The following is a 13,671-nucleotide window of genomic DNA, read 5'->3' as shown; positions in this document are numbered from 1 at the left end:
GGGACCAAAAATGGCGGCAGCCTCGGCGCCTCTCCACCTTCGCGGAGCGGCCTCCCGGAAAGACTACAGTTCCCGGCATGCAGCGAGGCTGCCCCGCTCGCTGCTGGGAGCGCAGAGGCGGAGTCTCAGCAGTCCTGGACTACGGCTCCCAGCGTGCTGCTGGGGTCCCGAGCCGACCGAACCGGCCTCCCCCAGGCTCGACAGCTCCCAGCATGCAAGGCAGGGGAGTTGAGGGCAGATCCCTGGCTGGACAGCCCAGGCGGGCGGTGAGGTCTACCTTCAACCTCCCACCTCTGGTGTTGGGGATGATGGCTAACGTCACGTTGAGACCGAATGTGGCCCAAGGCCAACGTGATCACCCTAGGTTTTCGAAATCCCTCATCACTATCTTCCCCCTTCCCAAAGTGGTGGATGGGGAAACACATGAAGGCAGGTTAGAGGTGGGATCTGCATCGGTTAGTAAATATAGAGGTTCTGAATGAAACTATCCTACTGAGCTGGGATGACAGTTACCGTACCCGTTGATTAGCACAACCCTGGGGCAGTGGCACTTTTTACCATCATTTATTTCTTCTGGACTACTGTATGTTGCAGAGCTGTGGGTTCTGAGGAACGCAGTGATAAATGAGAAGGGGGAAACCAAATATTGGTGGTATGTGCTCTGCAAAAAATTAAGATAAATGTTAGTGGTTAAGAGTAGTGTTAGATTGGCTGCATGGAAAAGGTCTGTAATTGTATGATAAAGCTGAAATCTGAGTGACAGAAAACCAGCCTTGCTAAAATCAGGGGGACATGTGTTGCAATCAAAGAGACCGGAGGTTCAAAGATCTGAGTAATGAAGGAGTTTTCTGTGTTCACAGAAACGAAAGATCTCTGTGGCTGGAACATAATGGGCAAGAGGGGCAATGGATTAGTTGGGCAATCAGGCAAAAGCCAGGCACTGGAATGGTTTTAGAATTCTTGATTGGGTTTGGATTTTAAGGGAAGACATAGGAGGGTCTGCCACAGAGGATGAAATGAGTGCATGTGTGTGTATGTGTTAGTGACCACAAAGTTCAAGGGTTGGTTATATGGCAAAGTTAATTGCATCAACCAATTATTCCAGAAATGGATTCCAGAAAGATATATGGTGATGATAGTGAGAGATGGAGAAAATTCGACATAGTTGAAACAGTTTGAAAGTAGAGTCTATGGAAAATTGCTAGTGTGTTGGGTGTTGAGTTTGTTAGGAAGAAAGGATTTAAGAATAACCTCCAGGTTTTTGACTTGGGTGGTTGGGTAGATGATGGTGCCATTTATGAGCTGTAAAACATTGAGGACTGGGAACCAGCAGTTAGCGTAATGGTTATGTTGCTGGACTCTCACGTAGTCGATGCGGTTCGTGTTCCGGACCTGGTGGCTTAAAACTCACGCTGGGCGCGTGTGCGTGCGTGCCCAAGATCCCGAGAGGAGAATGAAGGAGAAGGGATTGCGGCGTGACCATCCCCCCGGGGGTGATTTCTCTCTTTCTGTCTCTCTGTCTCTCTCTGTCTGGAGAGCGCACACACCCTATAGCGAAAAAACCTCTCCAAAAACAAACAAACAAACAAACATTGAGGGCAAATGTTTGGGGGAGGGAAATAAAGAGTTAATGACTTTGAAAAGACACCGTAAATAGTGCAAATTGACAACCCTCAGAATGGGAGAGAATTTTTGTTAACTGTGCCTCAGATTAGGGAATAGTAGGTACTGATAACCAGGATACACAGGGAACTCAAGCTGCTTACCCAGAAGAAAATGATTAACCAGATTAAAAGATGGGAAAATGAGCTGAATAAACAACTCTTTAAGGAAAACGTATGAACCGCCAAAAAGCATATGAAAAAATATTCAACATGCCTCATCATAAGGGAGATGCAGATCAAAACCACAATGAGACACCACCTAACCCCAGTTAGAATGGAGAAGATTGAAAAACAACAATGATAAGTGCTGGAGGGGATGTGGTGAGAGGGGAAAACTTCACATTGTTGATGAGAATGGAAATTGGTCCAGCCACTGTGGAGAACAATATGGAGGTTCCTCAAAGACTTTCAAATAGAACTACCATATGATCCAGCAATTCCACTCCTGGGTATCTACCCAAAGGACAGGAGAATGCTCAGTCAGAAAAGCACTTGCCCAGGTATATTTATTGCAGCATTATTCATGATTGCTAAGACATGAAACCGACCCAAATGTCCACAAATAGATAAAGGGACTGAAAAAGTGTGGCACGTATATTCCATGGAATACTATTCAGCCATAAAAAACTATAAGGCCCTGAAATTTGATAGAAAGTGGATGAATATGGAAGATTCATTGCTGAGTGAAGCAAGTCAGGCTATGAAAGAGAAACATTGTATGTCTCCACTTACTATATACCAACTGTCCACACTCTATGGTAGAGACTGAAGTATGGAGAAGATAAAAGCTTTAAAAATTACTGTGGACATTAGAGACAAAGTGGAAGGAGAGTGTGGGAGGGGAAGAGCATAGGAAATTTGGGGAAAAAATAGGTAAGATTTTTGTGGGACACAGATATGGTTTATTATCTGTTGATAAGGATGTGTATAGTATTCCTAACTGGGCTGCACTGAGGTGTATATCATGCTGGGTAAAATCACTTTACAATCTAAATGATGTATAGTGATTGAATATATAAATAATAATAATGATAAAGAAAAAAATAAAATGGATGAGGGAGAATTGGGAAAAAAACTAAACAATAAAAATAAAAAGACCTGACCCCTGTACCTTCTTATAAGGTCCACATGATCTGTGTGCATGTTTGTGCATTTCACTATTGTCACACAGAAGGAATTGCTGGCTTAGATATTAAAAATGTATCTTCACTTCCTAGAGAAAAGAGTTAATGGCTTTGATGTCCATGAGAGATCAAACAGGAATTTGGATAAATGAAACAGAGTCCTGGCCATTATCAATAGACTTTAAAGTCTTCGGATAGGTTAGATAATCTAGGAATGGTTGTAGCTAAAGAAGAAAGAAGAGGACCAAGAATGAAGCTCTAGAACCCTTTAGCATTTAGAATTTGAGGAGAAAGAGAAATGGAGGTGGGAAGAAAACTGGTGACACAGAAGTCACAAGACTACTGGATTCAGCAGTATGGAAATCATGGTAGACTTGATGTGAGCAGTGTCAGGGAGAAGTGTGATTTAAAGAACTGCTGGGGGACCAGCAGTTAGCGTAATGGCTATGTCACTGGACTCCCTCGTAGTTGATTACGGCTCGAGTCCCAGACCTGGTGGCTTAAACTCATGCCAGGCGCATGTGTGTGTGTGCCCAAGATCCCAAGAGGAGAATGGAGGAGAAGGGATTGCGTCACGGCCATGCCCCCTGGGGGGTGATTTCTAGCTTTCTGTCTCTCTGTGTCTTCCTGGTGAGTGCATGTACCCTATAGCAAAAAACCTCTCCAAAAAAAAAAAAAAAAAGAGAGAGAGAGAGAGAAAGAACTGCAGGAATGTTTTGAGAAGCAAGTGTAAGGTGAAGAAAAGGAGACAATTGTAAACTCAGGGCAGCAGCTGGATAGCGTTGTGTGGTCAGTGGAGGGCATTTTAAAGATGAGAGGTAGAGGGGCATACTTGATGTAAAGACCGAGAAACTGATGATGTATGAGAGAGATGATCTGCAAGGGAAAAGAAAGCATGGGCACAAGTGAAAGAGGGATTTTTCATCCACAGGACACGGAAGGCAGATGTGGGTGAATAGTGATGGCAAAGGCAGCAAGGGAGACAACTTAGAAGTATTGGAGTGTGAGAAACGAGTGTTCTTTTCTGATCTACTTTGATTTTCTTGATGATTTATGATGCAAGATCATCCTAGGAAAATGAGGGATGAGAAAGAGTGCAGGAAGTTTAAAGAGAGAGAAAATAGAAATGTAAAATAGAAAAAGTCAGCCTACTAGCGAAATATGGTTTGATTGTGTTGATGGTAAGTGTTGTGCACATCATTGTTGTTTAACCATCCTCAAGAAGATTGCGGACAAAAATCCTAAAACTTGTTTTTGGTGTTATCAGCGGCTATGTTTCCATTCCAATTTGGCTATGCTTTCTGCCTAACCCAGCTGAATAGGCTACTTAATTATGCCTTCTAGGTCCCTTTCTCCCGTGAAAGGTGAGGAAAAGGCATTTTCCATTTGTACCTCATTTAGTTCTGGTGGTACTTCTCTGAGGGCTCAAATTGCTGATTGGCTCTACATACCCTTCGTCTTTGTGATCTCATTCACTCTCACAACTGGAACTACTGCACGTATGCTGAAGAGTCCCATGTCTCCATCTACGACCCTCTTCTCTCTTTTCAATGCTAGGCCACCATGATCTGTAGCTGCTCAAGCTTCTTCACTAGATCACATTCTTCCTATGGCTGCTGTAAGAAGTTACCACAAACTTAGTGGTTTGAAACCATACAAGTTTATTATCTGACAGGTCCAGAGATCAGAAGTCCAAAATGGATATCCTTGGGCCAAACTTAAGGGCTGTGTTCCTTCTGGAGACTCCAGGACTCTGCTTTCTGCCTTTTCTACTTTCTAGAGGCTGCCCTCATTCCTTGGCTCATGGCCAGCTCAGTTTGTTGCTGTCATCACATCCTCTCGGATTCTCACATACAAAGACTCTTATGATTAGATTGGGCTCATCTGGATAATCCAGGACACTGTACCCATGTTACAGCCTTAACTTATTGCTATTTTTTTTCCCTATGAAAGATAATATTCACATTTTTTTGGGGGGATCAGGATGTGACTGTCTCTGGCAGCTGGCATTCTGCCTGCTATATGAGATGTCCCTAAGCACTTCAAATTTATCATGTACAAAATAGAATTCATTATTGGTGATGGAATCAGTTGGATTGCTCATTAATTTAAGGTGTTAATTCAACAATGATTCAGTCACTGAACAAGTATTAAGTGAATACTTTTTATTTATTGGTTGCTATATAGCACTAGTTTATTCATGATAGACATGATTCCTACCCTCATGAAGCTTACAATCCAGTGGAAAACAACATATATATATGTGTGTGTTTGTGTGTGTGTGTGTGTGTATGTATATATATGTATATACACACACACATATATATACATACATTCATATGTTTTTTTTTTTTGGAGAGATTTTCACTGTAGGGCGCGTGCGCTCGCCAGACAGACAGAGAGAGACATAGAGACAGAAAGCGAGAAATCACCCCCCAGGGGGGATGGTCACGCCGCAATCCCTTCTCCTCCATTCTCCTCTTGGGATCTTGGGCACGCACGCACACGCGCCCGGCGTGAGTTTTAAGCCACCAGGTCCGGGACACGAACCGCGGTCGACTACGTGGGAGTCCAGCGACATAGCCATTACGCTAACTGCTGGTTCCCCATATGTTTTTAATTTAAATGGAAGGAGACAAGCAGTAGTAGGGCATTAGCAGGAAGACTAATTTGAGGTGGTTGTCAGGAGACAGATTAACAAAGAAAATTTAATATGAAGAATTGTAGGGCCCAGAAGGTGGCATGGTAGTTAAGGTGCTGGACTCCCACATTGTAGACCATGGTTCAAGTTCTAGACCTAGTGGCTTGACAATCACACTAGTTTGTGTGTATACATGCCCCAAATTCCAGGAAGATAATGTAAGAGAAGGCAATGCAGTGTGGCCATCCCACCCTGGGGCGGGGACGCGAGGTGGCGTGTGATTTCTTACTTTCCCTCTCTGGCAAGCACATGTGCCCTATGACAGAGCACCTTGTTCCAAAGCTTGGACAAGAGCCCTTGTGGGCTGGAGTGAAAAAATGAAGAGGGGAATGGCTGGGATTTCAGCAGGGGCACAGTATGTTCATCCCAGAAAGTTTTAACGACTTCAAACTAGAGATCAACCACTTACTGAAATGAGTTGCTGCAGCTGGGATAAAGAAGCCTGTCTGGATAAGTGTTACTGAAAAGATAGAAACCATTGGGAACCAGCAGTTAGCGTAATGGCTATGTCACCCTCAGCTGATCTGGATCATGGGCACGCATGTGCATCCAGTGTGCTTAGGGAGGCCCCAGGACACAAAACTAGTACCTTTCCTATGTGGGTCCAGTGGCGTTGTGGTTGTACCACCTCCTGCCCCTAAAGGAAAGTCAGTTTTAAAGTTTACTGCCAAGTGTGTTGTAGAGATAAACTAAGTCTGTGCCCTATTCATCATTGTGTACCCACTAATCCCCAAACACAGCTATCTTAAAGCAGATGTTATTTCATAGTTTTGGAGGGCCAGGGATTCAGGGCAGTGCAGGTGAGTGTTTCTTCCCCAGAGCCACCTGTGGAGTGTAACCTGCTGTGTCAGTGGGGCTGCAGCATCTTTTCCAAGCTCACTCAGCTGTTGGCCAGAGGTACCTCTCTTCAGGGCTGCCCATGCCATGGTAGCTGCTTCTCCCAATACTGTTGATCCAAAATAGAGTGATCCACATGGAAACCACACTGTCTTACATCTAATCTCAGAAGTGAGTTATCATCTTTTCTGCTGTATTCTGTTGGCCACACTGACCAACCCTAGGCGGTAGGGATCACTGGACCACATATTGGAAGCTGTAAGGAGGCTATATAAAACTGTCACCTCCAGGAGCCAGCAGGTCGTGTGGTGGTAAAGGCACTGGACTCCCATGTGGCTAAATGCGATTCGAGTCCCAGACTTGGTGAACTGCTTTCTCACTTTCCCTCTCTCTCTCTCTCTGTTCAAATGAAATAAGAATAACACAAAATTAGATAACTTAAAAAAAATTTTTGTCACCTCCACTGAGGTTGCTTCCAGAGTGAAGAATGGCTTATGTGCTCCAGATTGCTGCTGTTCTCCTCTCTATCATAAGAAATATTTGGGAGGCTGCCATCACTTCCCCTCCTGCTCCCCATATCCCATCCTCTGCTAGATTGCTTGTTATTGGTTTGCTATAATGCCAGCTTCTGTTGGATATATAGTCCAGTGTTAAAAGGAGGGTATGTGGATCTCCAACTATATTTAAATTTAATATATATGTATATTATATATGCATCTTAATTCCTTAGAGGGTGTGTGAGCTCATCAGAGAGAGAGAGATATTTAAAAAATACCTCCCAATTGGGCATGGTCATATCGCAGTTCCTTCACCATTTCATCATGATTTGGGGTATGCATGCACACATACTCAAGAGTGTTTATGAAGTCACTGGAGCCAGAACTCTGTGTGGTTGGTTATGTGGAATCTCTCTTAACCACCAGACCACGGAGCCAGCCTTCCACCAGATCTCAAAATACTCTATTTTTTATTTCAAAATTGACAACTGAGGAGATAGCATAGTGGGAAAATTCAGGGGATAACAGTGCTCTTTGTCATACGTGTCTTTAATTAGGAAGTGCCTTTTTAAGCCATTGGTAATTGTGCCAGATTGTCCAGATGAAAGTGAAATGTGATTGGCTAGGTCTTTGATAATAGTGGTTCAGAAGCTGCTCTGGTGGGCACAGTTTCTCTTTATTTGGAGTGGGTGATGACTTAAGGCAAGGAATGTTAACTTGCCTAGGCTAGGTGGTGGTAAAGATTGAGTATAGCTCACTTGTCAATGCTGTGCTCCTCTTGCTTGTGTGAAAATTATTCCATATTGGTAATGAGATAAAGGCCATCCTTGTTGAAATTTGGGCAATCAGCTATCAGCTACCCTAGTGGCTGCTTCATTCTTAACGGGTGCAGTGTAACGTGAGGCCCACAACAGCATTTCATCCTAGACATGAACTTGACTTGCTGTTCTGGTGATCTGTGTGAGGATATATACTTGGGAATTCCACAATATAGACAGATAATGGAAGATAACTGTCCATCTGAAAGTGAACTGTGATTCTCTTTTTTCATGGGGATGGCTAAGAATAGATTTGCCAGGTCACTAGATGCATACCACATACCCAAGATCTGTTTAACCCACTCTAGCAGTGATACCCCATTTGGCATGCCAGCTGCAGTTGGTGCTACTACTTGGTTAAATCAGTGGTCATTGACAGTCATTCTCCAGGATCCATTTATTTCTGCAGTGTCTTCTGGTATTACTGGTACATAATCTGCTAGGTCTTCTTGCCTCATATAACATGCCTATTACAGCCTGCCTATCACCTTGAGCCTTTCCATTCCTTCCTCTACCAAGTGCCAGGATACACAGGTGTTTTTTTTTTTTTTTTTTTTTTTCTATTTTGCTGAGCGTTGGCCATCATTTTATTCCAGGCATCTAAGAGCCACCCTGGTGGTGAATTTACCCTGTCTCCTGGTTTCTTCGCTGGGATGTTTATTAGTTAAATTCTATGCCCTGGGACCAGCAGATGGCAGAATACTTACATAGCTGGACTCCCATGTAGTAGACCCAGGTTGGGGTCCCAGACTCAGTGGCTTAAAACTCTTCTCAGTGGGTGCGTGTGCATGCATGCCCCAAATCCTGAGAGGAGATTGGAGAAGCAATTGTGGTTTGGCCACCGTCTAGTGGGGGGTGGTTTCTCACTTTCTGTTTCTTCATCTCTCTCAGTTTCTCCAGCATGTACATGTGCCCTACAGCAAAAAAATCTCTCTCAAAAACAAAAATTCTGTGTCCTGAGAAAATGCCCTTAAGCCAATTCATTCTTGTTTATCCAGCCTTAAAGAACCCTTAGAATCTAATCCCACATGCTCCCCCACTCCTGCTAGTACATGCGTGTTACTTTTGTAATTCTTTCATCCCTTATAAGGCCCAGCATGTCACCAGCTGTGTTATGCTGGCATTTAACCCTAGGTTTCAGTCTGGTACCCCAAGAAGAGTAGGTGGGGGCACTGTTGCTTTGTGGGTGGGGGAGAGGCTCTTTCAGCATTTTGTAGTGCTGCAGAAATGCTACTCTTAATTCAGAGAGCTGGGCCACCTCTCTGAGCGGGTGAGTGTCATGGGGGAAAGTGGTGGGAGAGTCAATGTCTTATGTCTTGTCAGTGTCTAGGATAGAAGGTTTTCCCTACCAGGGTCAATCACTTCCTGTAACAGACCTTCCTTGGCTATGTATCCAAATATGTCTGAAACCTTGTGACTCCCAAGTCTATAGTCCACTGTTGGATGGTGTCTGTGCTTTCACAGCTGAGATGACGTCTTTACAAACTTCCACTGAGGCATTCAGACTCTTATGCTTAGTCATTAAAGGTGATGCCTCGCAGTCTCTCACTAACCTTCTGCAGATCTTCAGAAAGTACTTAGTAGTAACCAGCCAACTTTTCTATCTTCGTTAATTCTGTTTTCCAAATGCTTACTCCATTGTGCTTGTCATGGCAATTCACCTCTACCAGGACATCTTCCCAGGTCACTGCTGATAAAAGTGTTAGCAATTGAATCACCACCTAGAGCCAGGGACTGTTGGTGCCCCATATACAGGATGTGGGGATGGCTTCCCTTCTGCTAGCTGAGTGCTGGGTGAATCAGTCCCAAATCACTATCTGACTGCCTGATTTCTCAGACCAGTCATGTTACCACTGGGGTTAGTCCAGGTCCTTGGAGTGATAGTCATTAACATGGAATTAAATGTGCAAGGACTTTATTAGGAGAAATGCTTCTCTGAAAGGAAATAGGGAGCTGTGGAAGGTTTGAGAATCATCAGACCAGGGGAGGGAAAGAAACAGGAAGAGAAGGAGAGAGGGAGAGACACCCATTGGGATTGGATTGTCTGTCATAAACTGCCATGCAGTCTAAGGAATGTTTGGTAAAACCTTCAAAAGTTCTTGAACTAGGCCAACAGAAGAGCATTGTCTACCAGCATTAGATGGTACCTTAGTGTCCCTACTGCACTTGGTGAAGAGCAGTCTGAGGGGGTATGGGCTTGGTGTGAATATGGCAATAGATTTCAGAGGAAATTGTGGGCCCTGGGATAGTTGTGGGCCCTGGAGTAGTTACAGTCCTGTAGCAAGAGGCCTGCAAGGAGCAATCTCATGGCTACCACAGGCCACGAATCTTCTACCAACCTACCTGCACCGTTACCCATGAACTCTGGCTTCCTTCCTATAATGGTGGCTGAACATTTCAGTTCTTAGTTTCAACACAAGATCTCACCTTTGCATACTCAAGGATTTCCATTCAGCAATTACCACCTTTTCTTCCTGAATCATTAGTTGCCCCTTGCTACAGGATTATTCTCATCCATCTTGAGTAACATAACAAGTAACATCATCTTGTCCTTGTATGTGTCTCCAGGTGCACTTCATTTCTTGGCTTCCTGACATAGAAGGAACTCCCTGGAAGAGTTCTCTGTTCTCTACACTTGCTATCTCCACCTTTTCATGTCCCATTCTACTGGTCATGGTGAAAAAGAGTTGTTTTTAAATGATTAAATAATATATGTTCAATGGTGAGAAACAAAAGCAAGAAAGCAAATATCTAGAAAAACAAAATTTTAAATTTGGTGGTGATCTCCCTTTCATTCACCTTCATGCAAAGATGTATTGGTTTATATAAAGAGAAAAATTCACATGCTGCTTTTCTGTTGTTTCTTTTCTCCCTAGTTTTGAAGGCTTTGTTTCTTTCTTTCTCTTTCCACGTAGCTTGATACGTCTCCACTTCCCCTCCTGCAATGTACATACACAAGCATGTATGCACACATATATATATGCTTCCTTTGTTCTCATAGACAGAGTTTGTGTTTTGTTTATATAAAAATAGGATCATATGTCTGCAGCTACTTCTCTGCAACTTGCTTTCCTCATTTAACAAAACCTTGTAGGAAGACATTTTAAACCAACAAGTACAGGTTATGTGGGTAATGTACAATTGTTTATTCAACTAATTATTTACCTATCAATAGGCATAAAGCTCTCTAGAGTTTCACCACTATAACCAATGATGCCACATATCCATACCTATATATATTTATCTAACTATATCTATAACTATACCTACCTATCACATACACACACACAAACACACACATATCTTTATATTGGTCCTCTCTATCCACCCTATGAATAGTTTCCTAACGGTGGGATTGCTGGGTCCCCCAAAAATGTACATTTTAAACTTTAATAGATCTTGCCAGATTGCTTTCCAAAAAAGCTGTACCAATTCATATTTCCTTCAAAAATGCAAGAGAATTTTCTTCTGCTCTATGACTGACATTCTATCACAGGATGATTGCCCTTTTGGATTTTTGCCATCAGGTGAGAAGTGCAGCCTCATTGTATCTTTGACTCCTATTTGCAGCTGCTCATGAGGGAAGTGGTACACAAGAACTGGATTTTGAAGCCAGTCTGCCTGAGTTTAAATCACAGCTCTATCACTTACCAGGTAGATGACCGAGAAAAATGCTTCATCCTCCATTTGCCAGTTTCCTTACCTCTATAATGAGCTAAAAATAGGTCCTCTCTTATAAGGTTGTTGAGGGAGATTCGTTATTAGAGCAGTTTCTGGCATATGGTAAACACTAAATAAATAGTTGCTTGCAATATCTTTAATTACTCTTCTGTGAAATGACTATATTCTTTGCTCATTTTCTCTTGGGTAGTTTTATCTTTTTCCTGCCTATCAAGTTTCAGATCTTGTTTCACTTCTTTCAATAAATATTTTAAACTTTTCTTCATGTAGGTCATGCACTTTTCATATTAACCTGAATCTTATGTAATTTGTCACTACTAGGGACAGATTATCTTTGATTATTTCTATTGTTAATTGATTATGGTTGTTATGGAGAAAAGGTATTGATTTTTAAATATTTGTCCATCACCAAGTCGTCAAATTCTCTTGTTCTGGTAAAACTGGTAATGAATTTAGGGCCTATACTCTTATTATTTAAAGAGAAAACTGTATCTTTTTTTCCCCCAATATTCATACTGTTTTTTTTTTTACCTTTTTTTAAAATAATGTGATAACCTTTTTAAAAAAGAATTATTTAACTTTATTTATCATTATTACTAATTTTTTTTTTTTTGGAGAGGTTTTCGCTATAGGGCGCGTGCGCTCGCCAGACAGACAGAGAGAGACATAGAGACAGAAAGCGAGAAATCACCCCCCAGGGGAGATGGTCACGCTGCAATCCCTTCTCCTTCATTCTCCTCTTGGGATCTTGGGCACGCACGTACACGCACCCGGCGTGAGTTTTAAGCCACCGGGTCCGGGATGCGAACCGTAGTCAACTACGTGGGAGTCCAGCGACATAGCCATTACGCTAACTGCTGGTTCCCATTATTATTAATTTTGAAAAAATTTGCTAGGAGACATGCACATTCAGTAGAGACAGACACAGAGAGAGAGAGAGACATTGAGAAAGCAAGACGCAGGTCTATGATTCAAGCTGCATTCTGCCAGGTGAGAGTTTTGTGCCTTAACCTCCACACCACCTGCTTGCCCCAATATCAGAACTTTTAAAACAGTGATGAATCGTAGGTATCCCTGTATCATTCCAGATCTTAGTAAAATAGAAAATCTTTGTGGACAACAGCTTCCGTCTGTGCCTATAAAGTTTCATCCCACATCTGAGCTTTCATCCCTGATGGCCTGTGTTGTGGAGTTCAGATTTATCTAGGCAGCTTCCACAAACACATAAGCCAATTCTCTTAAAATAAATCTCCTTGTGCATGTACACACACACACACACACACACACACACGCCCCTTTCTGGTTCTGCTTGTCTGTTGAACCCTGCCTGAAACAAATGTTGTCTGGACAAATTCAAAAGCTTATTGTGAGCATCAAAATCAACTTTGAAAACTTAGAATTAAAACATAGAGCATTGGGACTAGCAGTTAGCGTAATGGCTATGTCTCTGGACTCATGTAGTCGACCGTGGTTCACGTCCCAGACCCGGTGGCTTAAAACTCACGCCGGGCGTGTATGTGTGCGTGCCCAAGATCTCGAGAGGAGAATGGAGGAGAAGGGATTGCGGCGTGGCCATCCCCCCTGAGGGGTGATTTCTCGTTTTCTGTCTCTCTGTCTCTCTCAGTCTGGCCAGCGCACGCACCCTATAGTGAAAACCTCTCCCCCCCCAAAAAGAAACCAAAAAAAAAAAAAACAGAATAAAACAAAAAAACCCCCAAAAAGAAACCAAAAAAAAAAAAAAAACACAGAATAAAACAAAACAAAAAAACATAGGGCATCAATCACTCATTTAAAATATAGTTTATATTTCATATCACTAGACAAACTTCTGAAATCTGCCTATGAGTATTTAAATTTGCACAGTTATTAAACCTATTTTTAAGAGAGATTTTTGCAACAGGATATGTGTGCTCTCCAGAGAGACAGAGAGGGAGAGAGTGAGAAATCACCCCCCTGGAGGATAGCCATCTTGCAATCTCTTCTTCTCCAATCTCCTCTTGGGATTTTGGGCATGCATGCATACACACTTGGCATGAGTTTCAAGCCTCCAGGTTTGGGACTTGAACTGCGGTCAGCCCCATCGGAGTCCAACACTTTAACTACTATGCCCTGTCAGTCTCTTCTTAATCTTGAATAATATATTAACTACAGCTATCTAAGGTTTAATACGAAAAACTTCACATAAAATGATAATTGTTGACATATTTATACATTTAAAAAATTTTAATTTCATTCTTAGTAAGACTTGTAATAGCCAAATATAATTTATTATTTTTAAAATGCTATCTAAGATTGTACATAGAACCTTTAAAATGAATGCAAATACATTAAGGATTAACTTAATAACAC

The sequence above is a fragment of the Tupaia chinensis genome, unplaced genomic scaffold, assembly GCF_000334495.1.
Source record: "Tupaia chinensis unplaced genomic scaffold, TupChi_1.0 Scaffold000532_1, whole genome shotgun sequence".
Taxonomy (NCBI): domain Eukaryota; kingdom Metazoa; phylum Chordata; class Mammalia; order Scandentia; family Tupaiidae; genus Tupaia; species Tupaia belangeri.
The sequence above is the reverse complement of the archived record's forward strand: the minus strand, read 5'-3'. Positions refer to the sequence as shown.